Below are 24157 nucleotides of genomic sequence, written 5' to 3'. Positions count from 1 at the left end.
AGGGTGAAAACATAACCCTATGAAATGAGACACCACTTGGTTATGGTTACATCGACATACAGTATTGATCACAAACTTCCAAGATGCTGTCTGCAAGTGTGTGTATGTTGATTGCGTTGGATATTACAACAGTGTCATATGCATGTATATATTTTATAGTTCTTTTATGTTCACTTTTGTGGTGGCACAGATCTACTTATCTGTGTAGTACTTAGGTCTGTTTGCAATACATATTTTTATACACACTGCATGGTGTGTTGTATATCTGTTTCAGTTATCACTGTTTTGAATGTCATTGATGTTCAGAAACACTTTCTTGGTTAACAAATATCTGTCTCTATTGCCCAATAAAGTAAACACAACAAGCAAAAACATTATATAAAAATACATTATATTAGAGAACCATTATTAACTATTAGAACCATAACTTACATGTCACACATAAAAAAGACACTCAAATGTATAAAACTCAAAAATGACACACAAGACCACAAACAAATCACAGTAACTTGATGCTTTTATTGTGAAAAGAGACAGAAGTCAAAACTAAACATGAAACAAGTCAACAGCATTCATACAATTTGATGATCACAGCTTCCATCTTTAAAGAACTGGAAGTGGGAAAAATGTACAATGTTCACGAGGAATCTGAATTATTTTATACAAAGTTCATTCATAAGATTATAACAATAACCTGAAATATTTCTTGTAAGTGTGATCCTGTACAGACTCAACAGAAGCAGCAGTGAGAAACAGGAGGAGACTCTCTGTCCTCCACACAACACAGAGACACTGAAGAACCAGGAGAACTGAACCCGAACCCAGGATAAAGAGGTTGAGTGAATGTGGTGTTGGAGGTGTAGAGGTGGATCAGTGAGTCAGAGGAGACTGTGTAGAAGGACAGAGAGCCAGCAGGACAGTCCAAATACACTGCTACTCTACCAGAGACAGAGGAGGAGGAGATGAATGTTTCTCTGTTATTGTGACTGACAGAGTAACAACCACCATCAGAGCAGTCCAGACTCCAGGACTGATTATTCCGTCCAAACACACAGCCTTTAAAGTTTCCTTTCCTGCTGATTCCTCTGTAACTCACTGATATATTAACATCTCCTCTCTTCTCAACCTCCCAGTAACAGCGACCAGTCAGACCATCTCTACACAGCAGCTGAGGACAGTCAAACCTCTCTGGATGATCAGGATATGGCTGATCCTCCTCCATACGTGTCACCTTCCTGTTGTTGTCAGACAGTTTGAGTTTTCTGTTCACTGTGTTTGTGTCCAGTGTGAGTTCACAGGAATCTGACGGAGAGAAGGAGACACAACACAGCTGCAGTTATTAACCAATCAGCACTCTGATGATGACATCAGAGGGTTGAATGAGTGATGTCACAGTTTGATGATTGAAATTAAAAACAGACTTACACTTCCTCAGACCTGGTGTCAACCATCTGACTCCAGCAGGCTCCACCCTGAAAGGAGGGGGGGGGGGCATTACATTACTCAGAAAGAGAGAGGAGAGAGAGAGAGAGGGATAGAGAGGGAGATGGAGAGAGAGAGGGATAGAGAGAGAGAGGGAGGGATAGGGAGAGAGATGGAGAGAGAGAGAGAAGGAGAGAGAGAGGGAGAGAGGGAGAGAGAGAGAGAGAGGGAGAGAAAGAGACATAGATAAAGGGAGGGAGAGAGAGAGAGAGAGAGAGAGAAGGAGAGAGAGACAGAGGGAGAATGAGAGAGAGACAGAGAGACAGAGAGAGAGAGAGAAAGAGGGAGAGATACAGAGAGAGAGAGAGACAGAGAGAGAGAGACAGAGAAAGAGAGACAGAGAGAGAGACAGAGGGAGAGAGAGACAGACAGACAGAGAGACAGACAGTATTTTAAGTCTACTTGTTACTGTAGTTTAAAGATTGTATAGTTGTGTATACCATTGTAATATTTCTGTCTGTCTGTAACTGATGTTGTGTATTGTATTTAACAGGTATGTCTTGAGAATGAGACCCTGTGTCTCAATGAGATTACCTGTATAAATACAGGTTTATAAATATATAAAGAGAGAGACAGAGAGACGGCTGATTGTGAGCATGTACGGAGATGTGAATAACCTGATTTCTCTGTGTGCCATGTAGCCTAAAAATCATATCCTGAATGTGATAAAAAAACAGGATAATCCTCATAACTGGAATATTCATGTCCATGTAAACACATATGATACAAACAACATGCTAGATCCGTGGGTTCAGCGATATCAGCTTCCATAGCAACCAGGAGTTTATCGACGGCAGTGGTGGGCCGTGTATTTTACACCTGGGCCTTCAGTACTATCCTACAGCTATTAATTCACCTTTGAATAACCTCACCATGACACTAGGACATTACCGTGTGGAATAACATGATTTAATCCAAGGCTCAACATGTAGAGACACCTAATACACTACTGCAGAGACATGAACACACACTGACTGAAGCATCACCTTCACGCAGTATGACAGAATGCTGCATCACATACAGGGCTGCACAATTAATCGCAGTTGTATCAAAATCGCAATATTGACTATAGTGCAATATCCAAATTGCATCGGGGGGCGCAATATTTGTTAATGGCAAAATATGTGGCTGTATTCTGAATGAAGTATTGTCAAGCTGCAGAGACATCCCAGACTACAAATCTTATCCTACAGATTACAGAAAACATATTTGTTTGGTACAAATCCTCGCAAAAATTTCTTTCAATGTTAATAATTTTCAATGATCTTTTCCCACCAATATTGTGCATCATATCTCAATATCAGTCAAAATAATCACTATTAGATATTTTCCTCACATCGTGCAACCCTAATAACATGAAGTAAAATTGAATGGAACTACCAAAGAAACCAAAACAAACCCACAACAACCTCATATTTACTCATACAGTGACCACAAAGCAATCAAAAACACAAATAACAATCCAGCCAAGCAGCGGGGCCTTAAAACAAAAAATGTATATATAGTAGGGGTGTGACGAGACACTCGCTCACGAGACAAGACGAGACACGAGATTGGGGTCACGAGAGCGAGACGCGATTTTAACACTAATTTAAAGAAAACTTCAGTTAAGAAATATGACTGGGAAAAATAGTCTTTACTCAGAGAACCAAGGTTACAAGCTAGGGGTGTGACGGGACGCTTACTCCACAAGACGAAACACATCACGAGATTGGGTTCATGAGAACGGGGACGAGATTTCCCCGTGTGGTGAAAAGTTGTCCGTGAGGCGATGTGATGTCAGCGTGATGGAGCGTGGAATTACTATTGAATATCCCCCTGCCACTTTTAAATCATTTGTGTGGCATTACATTTTGGGTTTTCCTGCGGAAATAATAAACGGCGAAAGAGTGACAGACAAGACGAACACAATATGTAAACATTGTAAGAAAGAAATGCCGGTATACGCGGCTAACACGAGCACTATGCAAAACACTTACAGCACCACCACAGCTCTCTACTCACTACTGCACGCGCGGTTGCGAGTGATGTAATTGTAGCGCTTCTTACAATGTTTACATATTGTGTTCGTCTTGTCTGTCACTCTTTCACTCTTTTCACCTCGACGAGAAATCTCGTCACGCGAGATCTCGCGAGATCTCGTAAAACGAGATCTCGTCACACCCTTAATATATAGGCCTTTAATTATAAAAATATAATTTTCAGATTCTGACAATCTTTAGCCCAGCAGAGAAGGCCTTGCTGGCCCTGACGGCCAACATTTGATCTACAAATCCAGTCATAACAATGAATATTCTGAATAATAGTGGATGGATAGGATAATAGTGGTACGCACAGTGCGTACAGGATTACTTCTGCCGGTGCCACTGCCAGACTATCATTTACAGAGACCCAACAATTCCCCCAAGAGCAAGCGTTTGGTGCAACAGTGGACATTTCTCTGTATAGAAACATCAACATTACATCATTGTCACACACACATAATATATTAAGTTTGCACCGCATAGACTAGGAAAGAGCATTTTGGGGGACTTTTTTCCGGTACTCTCCCAGCACAAGAGGAACTTACAGAAATAATTGGTCCATTGTCAGTGTACGTCTCTGATCGATCACATGAGCCATGCATTTACAGCAACTGACATTTTAAAATCCAAGCTAACTAGTCTGCAAGTTGAAACTGATTTGATCCCGGGAAAGGGAAAAAAAAAAGGATATGGACAGTGCCTTTAAAATACAGATATCTGTCCAAACTACATCAATTATTAACAAAAGGGAGTCATCATTTTAGTTCCTGGAGATGTTTATCCTTTAAAACGTCCTACACAAAAATCTCCTTTTTGTTCATTAGTGTTTGTACCTGAGAGTTTCCAGTCTCCAGAGAGGATCCTCCAGTCCCGCTGACAGTAGCTCCACTCCTGAGTCTCCTGGATGGTTGTAGCTTAGGTTCAGCTTTCTCAGATGGGAGGGGTTGGAGCTCAGAGCTGAGACCAGAGAAGAACAGCCTTCCTCTGAGATCAGACAGCCTGACAGACTGCAAACACACAGGCAATTGGAATGATTGTTGCCAAGATAACGCAACTTCCTGTTTAGACAAGAAGTTGATGTCACTTTTTTTTATTTTTCTTTGGATGAGATTTTGTCATGCAAAGATTCAAGAAGATTGAAAAAACACGACCTAGGACGAGTTCGAAAGAATGTAAAATGCCTTAAAAATGCATAATTAAAAATGTCCGCCTTCCGGTTGGGCGGAGCAAATGAATGTAAATGGAAAATTTGTCCGCAATGACTACAGCAATATGTGTATTAAATCTGGTAAAGATCGGACCAACTATGTCCAAGTTGATGCCTTGCAGGCCTTAGGGGGCGCTATGGAGGCTGCTTACAGGTATGAGCCAAATCGCTGTATAGTCTCGCAAAGCTCCCAGGTGTTTATGTGGGCGCCAATTTTTGTGAGTTTTCGTATATATTGAGGACGTCAATAATTGGTCCCATAGGTCACGCCCACTTTGACCAGTCAGTACCTTACTGTAGGGGTGGCCTCATGAGTGGCCCTAGATGGTGCCCATCAAATTTTGTAAAAATCGGATGAGCCGTTCATAAGGTATAAACTTTATGTACTTGTAGCACCCCCTAGTGGCCAATTTTCGTAAAATGTGTCGGGCACCTCCAAAGGGTGATGGCAAACAAGAATCTTAAGTTTTGCATTGATACCAATTATTTTGGTCGAGATATGGCAAAGTTAGTGTTTTCATACTTAGCTACACAAATATGTTTGTGCGTAATATGTGCAATTTTTATCCTATAAATCTAGAGATGCTACCTGCAAAGGTTCGTGATGATCGGTTGCACGGTCTACGAGGAGTTTGGCACAGTAGGTTTTCGATAAATCACGATTTTTCACGAATAAAAGTCTAGGCAAAAAAATGGGCGTGGCCTGTATAAGGAGATAGCTGGATCCAGGGAAGGCGACGATACATGGTTTTAGAATGTGCGATGTACGGCTTGTGAGTTATTGGGCCAAACGCGTTTTCTTCTGCAATAGCGTCACCTAGTGGTGCATATGAGTTATTGTTTTGAAACTTTGCAGTTTTCACCAGTTGTGACATGTCTGCAAATTATTTTGAGTTTTTGTGCATTCTAATGTACTCAAAAAATGCGAAGAAGGACTCGGAATAATCTGACGAAAAACAATAGGTTCCTTCGCACTTTCCGTGTAAGGCAGCGTTGGGGCCTTGCACTTTCGTGCTCGGGCCCTAATAATAATTCCTTTCAATAGGGCCTTCGCCGCTGTCTGCGCTTGGGCACTAATGATGAAACACCTTTATGTAAAGTAACTCTAAGTCTAATAACTACTGCCCAAGTTTATCCTTTCAGCAGACACAAAGCTACACATCAGCTGTTTTATCAACTAAAGTTAATCAGAGTTTAAATTATCATAAGTTGAATGGGTTAATGATTCCTGACCTGAGAGTCTCCAGTCTGCAGTGTGGACTCTTCAGTCCATCAGAGATCAGCTTCCCTCCTAAATCCTGCAGGTCATTGTTACTCAGGTCCAGCTCTCTCAGACTACAGGACTGGGGGCTGAGAACTGAGGACAGAGCTTCACAGCTTCTCTCTGACAGATTACAGACACTCAGTCTGGGGAGACAACAGGAAGGAAACAAGTTATTTATATTTAACTCCTGTTGAAAGATATCAGAATAATTAAAGGTACAATATGTAACATTACTGCATTAAAATGTCTAAAAACAAACATACCTATGTTATATATTTTCATGAGTTGTGTTACACTATCCCAAATGTTTCCAACGAATTACAAAACCAGAGAAATCTGTTATTTTATTTTTGCCACGTGTTTTCCTTTAGTCGCCTGTCAGTGGCGTCATATAACCTTTCACCCTCTATTTACTTGCGACGTCCGTCAAAACACTGGCACCCAAATGATATGTTCAGGAATAACTGTAAATCATACAATGACACAGGAAGCAATACCCATAACTGTAATCTTGCTTTTTTGCCACACGGCATCATTTTGTGATTGATTACATGCCACTTTGCATCACAGTAATACAGCAGAGATCTTATATATTGATACATATATCAATCCAGCTTAATGTTACTACAATGTGCTGGTTGACAAGTACAGTACAGGCCAAAAGTTTGGACACACTTTCTCATTCAATGCGTTTCCTTTTTCTTTTCATGACTATTTACATTGTAGATTCTCACTGAAGGCATCAAAACTATGAATGAACACACATGGAATTATGTACTTAACAAAAAAGTGTGCAATAACTGAAAACATCTCTTATATTTTAGATTCTTTAAAGTAGCCACTTTTTGCTTTTTTATTAATAAGGGAACAAATTCCACTAATTAACCCTGACAAAGCCCACCTGTGAAGTGAAAACCATTTCAGATGACTACCTCATGAAGCTCATTGAGAGAACACCAAGGGTTTGCAGAGTTATCAAAAAAGCAAAGGGTGGCTACTTTGAAGAATCTAAAATATAAGACATGTTTTCAGTTATTTCACACCTTTTTGTTAAGTACATAATTCCATAACTGTTCATTCATAGTTTTGATGCCTTCAGTGAGAATCTACAATGTAAATAGTCATGAAAATAAAGAAACACATTGAATGAGAAGGTATGTCCAAACTTTTGGCCTGTACTGTAGCTACCGTTAATGCTAATGCTTGGTGTGTAACATTATAGGGTTACAACATCATTCAACACACTCATTAATTATTATTATTATATTATATATTATAATTATTATTATACTACTTATATATATAGTATATATATTATATATTAGTAGCATGATTGTTTTGACCATGGATAAAAGCAACGCTGATAAACTTCAGTCGGTATGACAGCTTACAACAGCCCTGGGACATACAGTTACCGTTAGCCCCCAGTCAGCTAGCAGCCAGCCTCTACCATTACAGCAATCTGTACCCGGCTAGCACTTAACTCCAGTGCTGGGTGCTACCGACGCTAACTGCAGTTTAATGAAGCGTCAGAAAATTAACTTCAGTTAACTAAATTAACCCGACAAAAGGTTGGTTAACTACGAACTGAGAACACGAGAGACGTTAGTATAGAAGTGAATGAGCTATTATCCCTCAAACATGTCAGCTCATGGGAAAGAGAGAAAGGTCGATACAGAGTGCCGAGTTTTTAACCAAACATGGACTTCTAAGTATTTAATGAAGTCAAAAGGTAAAGCCGTGTGCTTAATTTTCGGAGAACAGATCGCTGAGTTAAAGGATTATAATTTGAATCGCCACTGCAGTAAACATGCAGAGAAATACAACTTGACTGATGCAGAGCGGGCATGGCAACAAGGCATCCAAAGATGCAGAAGTCAAGACCAGCTTTGTGATATCCCATAAAATCGCCAAAATCTGTAAGCCATTTTCTGAAGGGGAGTTTATTAAATGTGTTCTAAACGATGTCATGCGTTTTTTAGGCTACAACATTTTTTGCTACAGCAAACATCTCCTCACTATCTGCAAGCTGTCTGTCCCCTGAACACACTGTAAAAAAACATCTCCTCACTATCTGCTAGCTGCCTGTCCCCTGAACACACTGTAAAAAAACATCCCCTCACTATCTGCTAGCGCTGTGTCCTCCCGTACACACTGTAAAAAAAATCTCAATCACTATCCTGCTAGCTGCCTATTACTGAACACACTAATAAAAAACATATCCTCACTATCTGCGTAGCTGTCCTCTGCCCGACACACTGTAAAAAACATCTACTCACTATCTGCTATCTGCCTAATATCTAATACATAAAAACATATCTCTCACTATCTGCTAGCTGCCCCCAAAAAAAAAAAAAAAAAAAAAAAAAAAAAAAAAAAAAAAAAAAAAAAAAAAAAAAAAAAAAAAAAAAAGCCTGATCCCCTGAACACACTGTAAAAAAGCATTTCCTCACTATCGGCGAGCTGCCTGTCCCCTGAACACACTTTAAAAAAAGTGGTCTCTGTAGACAGCCCAGGTTCCACAAACGGCAACAAAAACAACAATCTGCACCACCAAACATAACATAACAGTGTTCCAGCCAATAATAGACAAGAAGTGAGCGGAAGGGAGGGGACAGGATGAGGAGGAGGGAGGGGCGAGCTAACCTCATTTTGTTTGACAATAGTGTGTTAGTGTTAGTCGTGTGGAACGACAACAGAAGATCTGAAGGAAACAAACACGCCGTCCCATCGTCTCCGTGGTGACAGCCACCGTGTGTTTGTTTACGGCGGGAAGCAGCCGACCGCAGGAAGAAATTGGCTCGAATCTTCTGCTGCTGCACAACGGACATCGGACGTCCTCGCCGTCCTGGAGATTTTCCCGGCAATCCCACATGTTACAACTAACCCCGTCCACCCTGGTGTTGAAAACATCCAAAAGGTGACATTGACATGTGAAATATATTGTGCTAGTGTGGTTTTGGCTGCTGGCTAATGTTAGCTTGCAGTAGAGCCTGCGCGGGACTGTTTTCTTCATCCCGCTCGCACCCGCTCGCGCCGAATTTCTGACCATTACCGCCTGTACCTGCAACGTCTGTGTAACACTCCCGCCCGCTCCCACAATGTGTATGTCCACTCCCGCCCGCACCCGCAAAACTCTGAGAATTTATGCCCGCACAATACTACAGATGCATTGATTTTGTGTCCCGTCCCCCATGAGAAAACACGTCATTTCATAGGCTAATAAGGAGAAGATGCAGGGAAAGAAGGCAGGTGTTGCTGCTGTTAGAGGGGGAGGAAGGAGCAGAGGATGAGGGGGCGGGCAGACGGTGGACAGAGCCTCCGAGCTCCCCTCCTGGGAGGCTCAGACATGCTGCTGGTGTCTGCTCATATGCAGTAGGCTATATAGTCAGTCAGTATATATGTATATCTATGGTGTCTGCTGTAGTGGGAGGGTTCCAGGCCACATCCTGATCCCACAGTGTTTTTTTAAAGTTCAAACCGCCAGCTCTAGCGAGATTTGCGTTGGGTTCCGCGGGACCCGGCGGGACCCAATCCCAATGCAGCCCTTGGCTCCTACATAATGTTAGCTTGCAGCCTCACTAGCTAACTGGTCACCTACCAATACAAATCCAATCAAGAAAAACATTATGTGGGGGAAACTGCAGCTATTTTATTAGAATGACATGAATAAACATTACTCAAAGTAACATGAATAACCTTGAATGGTTAAATTCGTCCGTGAACAGATACATTCTAATCGGGGATGGTGTTTAACAATAAAAACTACAACTCATAACCCATAATTCCACGCAACTTCCCATAGTCCCAAGTGGGGAGTGGTTATATTGTGTTTAATAATAAAAATACAATAACAACGCATAATTGGACGAACTCCGGTAGTGCGAAGAGGCAGTAGGTAACATTTGTGTTTAAATGTTAAGTCTGGACTTTTGGTGTTAGAGAATATAAAATCCCTTTAAACATTTAAATTCTGGCTATATTTTTATAAATACGTTGCAAACATGATAACTTATTGTGACTGAATGAAGAGTAAAAATACATCAGATATCCAAATTCACGTAAGAGTTCTCAATCTCAGCCATAGTTCATACTTCGTGCTTTACGACATATTATAAATAAGAACAAAATGTTTTGAAAACATTCAAAGATTTCCCAATTTTAAAATTTTAAATCCTTACATGAGCAGGGCTTTTTAAATTTAATGAAGCTAAACGTTTAGAGAAATATCATAAGAAGACAAATAATGATTGTGTTTGTATGTTGAGTCTGGACTTTTGGTGATAGAGTATATGAAATCCCTTCTCAGCATGTTTAAATAACTGCTGCTCTACTCTTAACAAGTTGGAAACATGATAATTAATCATGACTGAATTAAGCAATGTTACACAAGATGGTTTGATTTAACGTCATTATTGGTACAACAGTGATGCTTCTAGGAACGAGGCACTGGCTGAAGTAATAATATGTTAAATCCAACCCTCTCGTGTAATAAAGTGATTATACAACAGGGGTCATCAACTAAATTTTTTCAAGGGCCAGAATTTTTCTAAGCAGACACTCTGGGGGCCGGACTTTTAAATAAAATTAATTTATACCTAATACGTCTATTCTTGTTCGAAATTTTCACTTTCTTACTGAATTAATGCTATATATATATATATATATATATATATTTTTTTTTTACATGTATTAGTGTGAGCAAACTCCTAAAAAACATGGAAACTCCATAATGATAACTGTCTCTTTAACTAGAAAATGATCTCAGACTAGGAGGCAGTTCACTGAGGAGTGATGGTTAAAGTCTGTGACTATGGAAACATTATTGTAGAATGCAGCATCCTGATTGGTGGAAAATGCTTGCAGAAAGAAAGGCTGTTGTCAGGTAAACATGTCACTGTCAAAGACGCTGAAGCGAAAAGTTGACGTGGAAAAGCCAAAAGCCCAGCTTTAATGATGAATGGACTGATAAGCAGGCTATGCACTCGTCATGTATGCCTCATTGCAATGAAAGATGCTGTTGCAAAATAATACAACCATCGTCATCATCATCATCACGAATGAAGAACTCGAACATAACGATCTCGTCATTCACGTGCATATTAAGTAGCCACTTATAATACCTCCACAGATTTACCGCTCCAGCGGAGTTTGGTTTGTTCAGCAAGCAGTGAGGTTAACAAGAATTTGTCCAAATTTCCAGATTCCCAGCAAACTAAGATAAACAGTTAGAATACAAACCGACAGCTTTTGTTTTAGCTTGTTTGTAAAAAGTCGCTGAGTGGAGCTGTGTTTGCGTAAAACAGCGCGGTGGACTGAGCAGACAGAGCAGATTGAAATATCGCTTTCTACGTGTTGATGACGGTCTACATAGGTGAGTGCATTGATAAGTATTGACTTTTTAATCACAGCCTACTTACAGAAAAGAGACCAGCGTGAGTTCATCCGCCCCAGCGGCCGTTGGTAACTCTGTATCGTTCCCCGTCAGGTGCTGCGTGTTTTAACCTTTAACATCTCTGCTCAGCGGCGGTGTGTGTGTTTTAACGCACACACATCTCGCTTCAGCTGTGTGTGTGGAGCTCGGGCATCGCTGTACAGAATCCTGGCATGTGAAAAGAGATGTAAATACAGGGGGCTGAGTTTTTGCTCTAAATGATAAATAACAGACTCCATTTTTTCCTCTTTAAATTTTGTGAATTCATGATTATTCTGCGGGCCAGACTAAAAGCTTTGGCGGGCCGGATGTGGCCCGCGGGCCGCCAGTTGACGTTGACTGTTATACAACAACGGTTACCAACTAAATAAAAGTTATTATCAAGCTGTATTCATATCAGGCCCGGATTGGCTAATCGGGAGCACCGGGAGAATTCCCGGTGGGCCGGTCAAGTCGAGGGCCGGTGTTCAGGTGTGGCACTGGGTTGAAATCATAGTTGAATATTATGGATGCTGTCCCTATGCTACCTGCGCTCGCAGCCCACTTTTTGTATAATACCCAGCCCACCATTCTCTTCATTCATGCAGCCCACTCGCAGAGTACAGCCTGGTTAATGATGACCTATTTATGTTCGGAGTCCTCCGACAGCAGCACCTTGCTAAAAAAAAAAAATACGTCAGTGTACACAAGTCACTGGTGCTTGTTGGAGGATGCCACCGCGAGCAAAAAGAAGCTGTTTTAAACGGGTAGTAGAAAGCGCAAAACGGCACTGAAAAGGCTTCAATTTAAAAAAGGAGAGCTGTAGAAAGTGACGCGGCCAGATGAACTTTTTCTATTTTTAGCAAAACGCCAAATGAAGACGCTAAGACGGGTAAGCTAAGTTAGTTAGGAGAAGTGACTGCAAACCAGCGTCTATGTTTATGAATCAAACTTCTGCAGCAGCAGCTAGTAGGCGTACTACTGGTCCAGTTTGCTGCTAACAGTGACAATAACAGCCAGTAAGGTTACCAAGCAGCAGCTAGGCTATATGAGCCCAGAACTCCAGTTTGGGCAGGTAGGGTTGATCATTGACTGAATATTATAAGAATTAATAAGAGTGTGGTGTTGACCTGCTCTATATGAAAAATGTCCTGGGATAATTAATGATGCCAGATGATTCGGCACTACCATAATGACACTGACTTGATCAGAAAGCTTTGTAAAAAGGAGAGATTTGTGCTGAGAATTCTGACAATTTATAAAATGTGATTTAGTGTCAGAAGCAGAGCCAGTAGTGTGCATTAGGGATAGCTGCTGTCAGTGTGGATGGCACATCTACTGTAAGCTGTTGTACCACAGTGTGTGAACAAGCAAACATGGTCAGATTAGCTACAATATAATCACTTTTTATGCCCACATATTACTTGTGACCCATTATGAAAGTTGTATGAAATATTCAAAGGAAAAAATAGATGTCATTAGAAAGTGCAATACAATGTAACTTGTTCTTTATTTAATCTGTGATTACTTATTTGCACAGAAACAGATTCTGATATTGTTCAACATCATTGGGTTGCTGTTAAGATGTTAACTTTTCTAATAAATCTACATTGTGAAGCACCACTTGGAAATAGTGATATTTTACAAAATACACTGAATTACAAGGATGTAGAGAACAGGGCGCTATTGCAGACTTATATACTAAGGTTTTGATTACATTTTTTTAATATAGTAATTCGTGAAGTAAAGTGGGCCGGTCTAAGGCATGAAAATCCAGGGCTGAAAATGAGTCCCAATCCGGCCGTGATTCATATTGTGGGGCAATTCACTCTCAAAATAAAGAAAAGCAACAGAGAGGATTTGTAGTCCCTCCCTCTTAAATGTAAGTCAGCCAGTCATCTTAAGCCATTAACCAAAATGGCATGATATTAAAACATTAATTATTTCTGAATCTCAGCCACAGTTCATATGTCATGTTTCATTTTTTAAACAAATGTATTGCTTGAGCTTCATCCTCACTTGGTTCAATGGAATTTCGTTGTATTCTTTTACAATGACAGTAAAACGAATCTGAATCATTCTTCTTGAAGCAATTCTAAATGAGAAAAAATTACATTGGAAACATACAAATATTTTTCAATACTGTGTTTTCAAAGAATATTGTTCTTGGTCTGACCTGAGAGTCACCAGTTTGCAGTGTGGACTCTTCAGTCCAACAGAGATCAGCTTCCCTCCTGAATCCTGCAGGTTGTTGTTACTCAGGTCCAGCTCTCTCAGACTAGAGGACTGGGAACTGAGAACTGAGGACAGAGCTTTAAAGCTTCTCTCTGACAGGTTACAGCCACTCAGTCTGGAGAGACAACAGGAAGCAAACAAGTTATTATATTTAACTCCTGTTAAAAGATATCAGTATATTTAAGAGGTACAATATGTAACATTTCTGCATTAAAATGTCTAAAAAAACATATCTATATATACACCTATCTAATGTATATATATATATATTTATGAGTTGTGTTACACTATCCCAAATGTTTCCACCAAATTACAAACCCAGAGAAATCTGTTATTTTATTTTTGACAATGGACGTTTCCTTTAGTCTCCGTCAGTGGTATCATATAACCTTTATACTTCTAGTTACTTGCAACTTCCGTCAAAACACTGGCACCCAAATGATATGTTCAGGAGTAATTGCAAATCATACAATGACACTGAAAGAAATACTCATAACTGTAATCTTGCTTTTTTCCCCACACGGCATCATTTTGTGATTATTTACATGCCACTTTGCAACACAGTAGTACAGCAGAGATCTTATATATTGATACATATTAATATTAATCCCTCTTAAAGTTACTACCATGTGCTGGTTGACAAGTAGTTAATGCTAATGGTTGGTGGGTAACATTATAGGGTTACAACATCGTTCAACACGTTCATTAAGTTATTAGTAGCATCATTGTTTTGACCACGAATAAAAGCAGCGTTGAGCTAACCCATAAATAAATTCACTAGTAACGTTAACGTTAGGTGTTTAGATAGACGATTAATTTAATCCTAATTTAGTCAGCTAGCACACCCCGGTCGGTCTGCCTCACTAGCGCCGGTGCAGATAGAATTCACTCGGGATGACAGCGGACAACAGCCCTGGGACATATAGTTACCGTTATCCCCCAGTCAGCTAGCAGCTAGCCACTACCATTACAGCAATCTGTACCCGCCCAGCACTTAACTCCAGTGCCGGGGTGCTAATTTAATGAAGCATAGTACCAAACACTTACAGATCTACAAGGAGTGCAACAAGAGGTGACTGCATTGTCCCTTTGAGGAAAAGTCCATTCGGTCAAACAGATTTTTCAATCAGGGCTTCTCGTGAATGGAACCTCATTCCAATTCACATTAGGAATTTTAAAACATACGTTTCTTTTAAATTCATCTTAAAGAAGTGGCTAACAGGTAATCAGGACTGTCAACATTACTTGTAGACACAAAATATTGCTGCTATCTGGTCTTCCCTGTCCTCCCTGTGTGTGCCACTTGTGCTATGCCTATGAGGTTGTCTGTTACATGGACTGAACGTTTGGCTTGAGTGTGTATGTGTGGGTTGGTGTTGATAATGACCAACTGTTGTTGTTTATATGTTGATCTTGTCATTTTGTATTTTTTACATTTATAGTAAATTTGACTTGTATTGGGCTAAACCTATATGTACTATTTTAAGTGTGATATTGTAAGATCTGCCCAGGGACAGCAGATGTAAAATAGGCTTTTGGCTAATTCTGGCACATTTTATATTTTTTTTACATTATTAGTGTGCATTGTCCGTGTAAAATAAACCAGAAATAAATAAATAAAATAAATAAGTTAGCTAAATTAACCAAATAAATGGTGGGTTACGCACCAAAACGACCATTTAAGATTACAGTAAAGTGAAGGGGGAGATAACTCTGGGCAGCTTGGAGATCTTCTGCTGCTGCACAATATCGCCAATCGGACGTCCTCGCTGTCCTGGAGATTCCCACGGCAATCCCCACCCATACGTTACAACTAACCCCGTCTGTCCTGGTGTTGAAAACATCCAATAGGTGACAATGACATGTGAAATATATTGTGCTACTGTGGTTTTGGCTGCTGGCTAATGTTAGCTTGCTGTCTCACTAGCTAACTGGCCAGCTACTAATACAAATCCAATCAAGAAAAACATTATTATGTTGGGGAAACTGCAGCTATTTTATTAGAATGACATGAATAAACATTACTAAACGTAACGTGAATAACCTTGAATGGTGTTTAACAATAATACTACAACTCCCATAATTCCACGCAACTTCCCAACGTCATTGAAAGATTAACATCCATTGTTTTGACTGAGAGACCCCTTGCATCAAAAAGTTACATGTTGTACGTTTAATGATGAATAAATCACACTAACAAAGCTTTGTTGGAGGGATGGTATAAAAGAAGACCGATAACATTTGTGTTTAAATGTTAAGTCTGGACTTTTGGTGTTAGAGAATATAAAATCCCTTTAAACATAATTAAATTCTGGCTATATTATTCTAAACACGTTGGAAAAATGATAACTAATTGTGACTGAATGAGGAGTAAAAAGACATTAGATGTCCACATTCACATAAGATTTAAAAAAAAAATTATGTTCTCAATCTCAATAGTTCATACTTCGTGCTTTACGACATATTATGAATAAGAACAAATTATTTGAAAACATTCAAAGATGGCCGAATTGTTAAATTTTATATCCTAACATGAGGAGGGCAGGTTCATTTTAAGCTTAACGTTTAGAGAAATATATAAGAAGACAAATAACGATTGTGTTTATATGTTGAGTCTGGACTTTTGGTTATACAGTATATGAAATCCCTTCTCAGCATGTTTAAATATCTACTGTAAACAAGTCAAGTTGGTAACATGATAATTAATCGTGACTGAATTAAGCAATATTGGACGAGAATTTGATTTAATGTCATTATTGGCACGACAGTATATATTATCTGTTTATTTAAGAGGGACCATACAAGCAACATAGTTACAAAACAAAGCCCGTAACTGATGCGCAGCATATAGAGTTTATAGCTAGAGCTAATTCTCAACTCTTGTCCCAACTCTTGGTGATGCGGCTAGGACCGATATGCATGTGCCGAGGTTTGTAAGCTTGACTGAAGTTTCTTCATGGGCAAGTCAACCATCAGAGGCCTGTACTACGAAGCAAGATCAACATGTCCTGGATTTCTTTCAGTAATCCGGCTTCACCTAACCTAACAACCGCGGTCCCGCATAACCTGTACTACGACGCTGGTTATCAACTAGTTCAGTCAACTCAGGGTTTCCCAATCCAGCGGCGCGCGTTCACATAAAAGAGGCGGTGTTTGCGCACCACGACCAATCGCAAACATCTACCAGAGCCGCATGTTATATATAAGAAGAGCAAATTATAATTCTACATAAATATGAAGAACACAGACACGTTTTTACAGGGAAAACGCAATACAGTCGCTACTTCCTAAAACAGGAAGGAAAGCTGGCAAAAAAAATTAAAATAGCCGACGCTGTAGATGTTTAAATCACAACGCTTATTAATATCACTTCCTCATCAGTCAGGACCAAGATCTGACCATAATTACACTTGTGCTTTCCATAAACTGTCGTTGCTTTAGCCTATTATTTCAGTTGCAACCCTGGCAGTGGAAGCGACCGTGAGAGCAAATAAAAAATATAAAAACATAATTCAAAACCGATGTATTGGCGACACACGGCTCAAGAAGCAGATATGTAATTCCCCCCCATTAATATATATATATATATATCATACAAAAAAGTCAGGGAATGTTAACAGGGTTGTCGATCTCTAAATGTTTTAACTTTTATGAGCGCACCTCTCTCTCTCTCTCTCTCTTTTTTTTTTTTTCTCTCTCTCTCTGCACGGAGCTCCGCCTGATCTTCTTTAAGAACGGTGATGCCGTTATCAATCGAGTATTGATTGGTCAGTAGGCGGTGCTTTTACACCGGCTGATCTCTGATCTCCAACTTAACCTGCTCCCAGAAGCAGAAGAAGCAAGTCGATGGCTATGGGTGAAAAGGGGTGAGTCCACCTGGACCCCTAATAACACCTGCGGCACGTAAGGGTTGAAAGCAGAGGGGGGGCACACCTGGGACGCCAGTTGCTGCCGATGAGCCATCTGGAGGTGTCGTGGGCCTATCATTGAAACACCAGTGAAGAAGGGTGACCACCTGATGCACCCAATGAATCTAAAACCCCCATTCTCATTCCACTCAACCAGCCCTGTCACCACCACAGCGAGGAAACCACTCCGATGGATATATCATCACCACTCATACCTCAGGTATTTAGCAGGTGATTGTTTCACCTATTCCTAAAAGCATAACTGATTGTTCATCAGACGTGACAAAAAAAGCATGCGGGTAGGCCAAGGCAAAAATTGGGAAAAACATTAGCCAACATATTTATAAAGAATCACATTTGAATAGTAATTTCAGCATTAAAATAGAATTGATTTTTTTACTATTCAAATTATATTTGACTTTCGGAATTTGTTCCAACAAACCTAATGAGTTATACACTGTATGTGAGCACAATACATGAACTGACCTCAGAATCTCCAGTCTACAGTTTGGACTATGCAGTCCAGCACACAGACACTCCACTGCTGAACCATTCAGGTCATTGTAACTCAGATCCAGCTCTCTCAGATGGGAGGGGTTGGACTTCAGAGCTGAGGCCACGACTTCACAGTCAGTCTCAGACAGTGCACAGGTAATAATCCTGTGATAACAGATAATGAACAACATTTAAAGAATAATCACATCTGAAACTTTTATACTTAAAAAACAGACATCACATTTGATCAAAAACATTCACAAGTGTCTAATGTTAGATTCAGATATGTTGAGGTGAGAGGTCACAGGACCCCTTTCAAAAAACGCCATGCCATACAGACAGAGATCCATTCTGGATTTTGTTTTATTTAAAAATTCAGACTGCAGACTTGCAGTTTCACTACAACTCACTTCTTCTCTGAGCTTGAGGAAGATAAAACCTACTGAAATGTAAAAGAAACGCATTGTCTGACAGTTTGAATTTTAGGGAGACCAGAAATGGGACAAGCTTTAAAAAGCTTGTCCCATATCAAAATATGCTCATTGTTGGAAACTAAACAATGTAAAGTTGCAGCTTTCATTTAACGAGGATGGAAATGTTTTTTTGGCCTGCCCCCACATTCTCTCTCACATCAAACAATGATTATAGATATTAAGGCTGGGTAAGTCTTCTCATTCTGTCCACTGATTCATCACCTCTGTATCCAGATAAGTTTTTCAGGTCAGCAGCTTACGGACTATTAACTTCTGGGTTATTTAGCCTTTTGTTAGAAAATATCACCACAGAGCAGCTTTTAGACATGTTTCTGTTGTTTTCTAGCAGATGGAACAAAGAGGAGGAAACCATCACACAATACAAGTCAACAGAGCAGAGAGATGTTTTCCCCTCCGATTGGACTAGCCTCTGTCTCTATTATTAAAGTATTAATGTTTTCATCAAGAATTTACCCCAAAGCAGTTACATTAAAAGTTAAATACTGTTTTTTTTAACCTTGGTCTTGTATTGAGCGAGATCGCAATGATGGCCGGCGCGAATGAAGCTACAATGTAACCTAATGGGGGAATTTTTAACCTTACTTTTGTCCAATGAAAGTGATTGCACGTTGTCAAAATCATTTAAATATTAAGCCATTGCACTGAAAATCTTTTAGATAACAGTAGCCTATGATTTTTGTATCCTACTCAGTAACAACCGACTACCTGAACAACTTTTTCTCGACTCGTGTTTCACTCTCCACACCGCTGTCTTCAGACAAAAAGTCAAGACCTTAGATCAATAATGTTGTCAGACACTTTTAGCAACAATCTGATCCTGTCAGTAGCAAAAAAGAATCACGTTTATTGAACAAAAAGCAAGGATTCACAATTGCCCCATTAGGTTACATTGTAGCTTGGTTCACACCGGCTCGTCACTGTGATATCCCTCAATACTGGACCAAATTCAAAGATCTTTGGTCACATCAGTCTGTTAGACACAAATGCATGGGCAAATGGGGGCAAGGTTGAAAAAAACGTAGATACCCTTTAATGTACTTTTTATTCAATTCAATTCAATTTTATTTATATCATGAAATCATAACAAGAGTTACATCAGGACGCTTTACAGATAGAGTAGGTTTAGACCACACTCATAATATACAAGGACCCAACAATTCCAGTAATTCCCGCAAGAGCAAGCATTTAGTGCGACAGTGGCGAGGAAAAAATCCATTTAGGAAGAAATCTCGGTGATGAGAAACAAACTTTTTTGTAATGTAACTTTGGAGCGTTATCTAAAATTTCCGACAGCTAGCATGACATGGTTGATACCAATGGATTCCTTAGGTCCTTAGGTAGTTTCATATATTATAAAGACAGAAACCCATTCTGGATTTCATCTATCGATATTGGATCGTTCAAATGAAAATGAAAAATCACTTTAAAGCAGCCCTGATAGATATTGTATAAAATGAAATGAAAATTAACAGAAACTTCCTTAAAATGAAATAGTTCAGAATCTGCTCATAAATATATGATAAAAATAACTAACTGAAAGTTATTATGAAAAAGATTAAACTTCATGTGATGTTAGTTCAGCAAATCACAAATAATAAATGTCTGTTTGTATATAAAATAGACACATTATATAAACATACTGTTGACTCTGTATACACTGTAAAAACGCTGTCTGTTGTGATTAAATGAAGACAGAAGATACTTTAGCTACAAACACAGAGATCATCATTGTCTCATTCTCACAGGGTTTGAAACTAAAATTGCATTTGCAGAGTAACATGTAGAATCATTTACAATAAGCAGGTTTATCTTTTATAGTGTGTAAGTTTTATATTGTTCATGTGTGTAAAGTCTGTATGTTTACTCTAATACTGATCGTCTCAGCTTCACACTGATTTGAAATGATAATCACATCTGGACTTACTGAGCCTTACTGCAGTTCCTCACAGCTGTAATCAGTCTCTGTCGTCCCTCCGTTGATGTGTTGTAATTCATCAGGTCCAACTCATCCAGTACCTCCTCTGACATCTGTAGCATGTAGGCCAGAGCTGAGCAGTGGATCTCAGAGAGGAACTCTGATCTGGTCTCTGACTTCAGGAACTCTTGGATCTCCTGATGGACTGAGTGGTCGTTCATCTCCGTCAGACAGTGGAAGATGTTGATGCTTCTGTCAGGAGAGATCTTTTTACTGTTCATCTCCTTCAGGTTGTTGACGGCTCTCTGGATGGTTTCTGGACTGTTGTCTGTCTGACCCAGCAGGCTTCCTAAGAGTCTCTGGTTGGACTCCAGAGAGAGGCCATGAAGGAAGCGGACAAACAGGTCCAGGTGGCCATTTTTACTTTCAAGGGATTTCTCCATGGCTCTCTTCAGGAAGACATCCAGGGATGAACTAACATAGTGTTTTCCCAGGATGTCCACCAGAACCTGTGTGTTCCTGTTGGTGTAACAGTGGAACAGGTAGACTGCAGCCAGAAACTCCTGAACGCTCAGATGAACGAAGCAGTAGACTGTTTTCTGGAAGATCACACTCTCTGTTTTGAAGATCTCTGAACAAACTCCTGAGTACAGCGAGGCCTCTGTGACATCCAGACCACAGCGCTCCAGGTCTTCTTGGTAGAACATGATGTTTCCTTTCTCCAGCTGTTCAAACGCCAGCCTCCCCAGCTTCAGAAGAACCTCCCTGTCAGCCTCCATCAGCTCCTGTGGACTCGTCTCATGTCCCTCAGCATACTTGAGCTTCTTCCTCTTTGTCTGAACCAGCAGGAAGTGTGAGTACATGTCAGTCAGGGTCTTGGGCAGCTCTCCTCTCTGGTCTGTAGTCAACATGTGGTCCAGAACTGTAGCAGTGATCCAGCAGAAGACTGGGATCAGACACATGATGTGGAGGCTCCTGGAGGTCTTGATGTGGGAGATGATTCTGCTGGACAGCTCTTCATCACTGACTCTCTTCCTGAAGTACTCCTCCTTCTGGGCGTCAGTGAAGCCTCGTACTTCTGTTACCCTGTCAACGCACGAGGGGGATCTGATTGGCTGCTGCAGGTCGGGAAGTTATCCAGACGAGAGCCGAGGGAAGCAGCTTCCCCCTGGATGAGGTTTGTCAACAGCACGTTGACTGATGACTTCTGTGTGACATCAGAAACAGCCTCATTGTTGTTGAAATCCAGGTAAAGTCTGCTTTCATCCAGGCCATCAAAGATGAAGAGAAGTTTAGACGAGGAGGTCTGCGGGCTTGGCTGGGACCTCCTGTAATGATGGATGGAAAACACGGAGCAGCTCCAGAAGACTGTACTGCTCATCTTTGATCAAGTTCAGCTCCCTGAAGGAAAGAGGAATCACCAGACTGATATCTTGGTTCTCCAAACCCTCGGCCCAGTCCAGACAGAACTTCTGCACTGAGAAGGTTTTTCCAACACCAGCGACGCCGATCATCATAACGTCTCTGATGTGTTTCTTTTGGTCAGGTGAGGCTTTAAAGATGTCACTGCACTTGATTGGAGAGTCATCGAGGGTCTTCTTCTTGGAAGCTGTCTCGAGCTGCCTCACCTCATGTTGGGTATTAACCTCTTCACTCTGTCCCTCTGTGATGTAGAGGGCAGTGAAGATCCTGTTGAGGAGGGTTCTACTTCCTGTTTCAGCTCCTTCAGTCACACGTTCATATGTCTCCTTCAGCCTGATCTTATGTTTCTGACGACCAACATTCACTAAAAAAAGGACAAAGGTGAGAGACAGAACAAGAAAGAGACAATTTGACAATCCGATGATTATTTTTATTACCAATATGAAAAAACCCAGTTAAATTTCTGATGGACGTAAACTGTAACAATATTTATGTTAAATGTGTTCGCTAGTGAAGCATAATATATAAGGAGAATACATGTTATGCTATAACTTTGTTGAATATTGATATATACGATACATAATCACAAAAACATGAAGTGTTATCAGTTCTGCTGCTTTCAATATTCTGCTAAAATACTACACAACGCTTGTTGAGTTAAAAATCAAAAAAAGGAAATTATTTCCAACTTTCTTTTATTAAACAAATTGAAATGAATATAAAAGACAAAAAAAGACTTACTTAAATTATCCTTGTAATTAACACAAAATAATCTGAGTGTCATTTTTCATGTGTGTATCGCATTAGCTAACGCTAATCAACGATAAAAAAACAATGTTGTGCAGCCCTAGTCTGTGCTGTCTGACTCAACACATGTCTCAGTATTACAACAACCAGTGGTGTGTTCACCACTGGTGTTCTTCACATGAAGACATCAGCAGACAGATGGACAGACTTACTTTGTTCAGAGCTGCTCTGATTGGCTGTCTGCAGTCCAGCTCTGGTTCTGGATCTGGACGGCTGCCTCTCCTCAGAAACATCACTCCTCTTCTTCTCTCTGTGAAAACATTTCATCACTAAAATGATAGAGGCAGTTTTTTTTTTATTTTGAGAAAATAAATACCACATTTGAGGCACATTTTCAGATTTTCAATAGTTAAAAAAACTCTTTACAGTAACTTCAACATTCAGCTTTAAAACCCAGAAGAGATCCATCTGAGTTAGAAACAGTATCTAAACTTATAGTTCTGCATCATGAATATTAATCTTTTAGCAGAACATTTAGTCTTCATCTTCATCAGGTCAGCTGATAGTAAAACAGTCTCTTACTTTGTGTCTGAGGGTCCAGGTTCATTACTGAAGGTCAGAGGTTCTCCTTTGGACTGATCACTCTTCATAGACAGACAGCCAGATACTACAGACTCTGCTCTCTGTCTGTTGTCCTGAACTCTGCAAACACCAACTGGTTTTTATTCATATTGCTTCAATCTTTGATACATGCTCTTTTTTTAGCCCTTTATGAAGCTCTAAACACACAAACTGCTGCTACTGTCAATAATTAGGAGGATTTAAAGTTTGTATTCGTCCTCTTAGATTAGATTAGAGAGTTTTTCTGGGTCACTGACAGCTGTCACAGATACAAAGAGGAAGATGGAACAAATGTGTGAATGTGTAACAACAACAACGTGGCATTGGCAACTGAGTCATAAAATGAGTTAGTATCAGTGGTCTTACTCTGTGTCTGAGGGTACAGGTTCATTACTGAAGAGTAGAGGAGGATCTTTGGACCGGTCACTCTTCATAGACAGACAGCCAGATACTACAGACTCTGCTCCATCCTCCTCTTCCTCCAAACCACTCATCTTCTGATCTGAAGTCAGTCTGAGAGGTCAAACAGGAACACTGACTGTGAGCTCACAACATTTAAAAGATATCAAGTTTGTTCAGAAGTCAAAAACAGGAAGCAACGATCAGGAAGTCACACACACACAGAGTATACAGTAGGATATAAAACCAGCCAGCACTCAGTCAGTTGTCATGGAGGGAATCATGAAATAGAGAATTTAAAAAGCTATAAGACAGATTCCATAAGGCCCTACATGAAGTCAGAGCTGAAAGCTAACAGTAACATTATAAATGTTGGATTAACACTCACCCTGCCTCAGCCTTCAGTCTCCTCCTCCTGCTCTGTTCTCCAGATTCTAAATGGAGTCTCAACTGACTGAACTCGTTCACTTTCAGGGTTTCCTCCCCTTTTCTTATGAGGCTGGGGCTGTGTTACCTTAGCGGTTCACCGCC

At 40.1% G+C, this 24157-nt stretch overlaps 1 pseudogene; it reads right to left on the bottom strand.

Moving 5' to 3' along the window:
* Positions 1-504: 504 nt before the first annotated feature.
* LOC120544039 lies at positions 505-24133 on the bottom strand (annotated as a pseudogene).
* Between the last annotated feature and the right edge of the window lie 24 nt (positions 24134-24157).

This window comes from Perca fluviatilis, chromosome 2 (genome assembly GCF_010015445.1).
Source record: "Perca fluviatilis chromosome 2, GENO_Pfluv_1.0, whole genome shotgun sequence".
NCBI lineage: Eukaryota > Metazoa > Chordata > Actinopteri > Perciformes > Percidae > Perca > Perca fluviatilis.
This window is presented reverse-complemented; position numbering and strand designations above follow the sequence as displayed.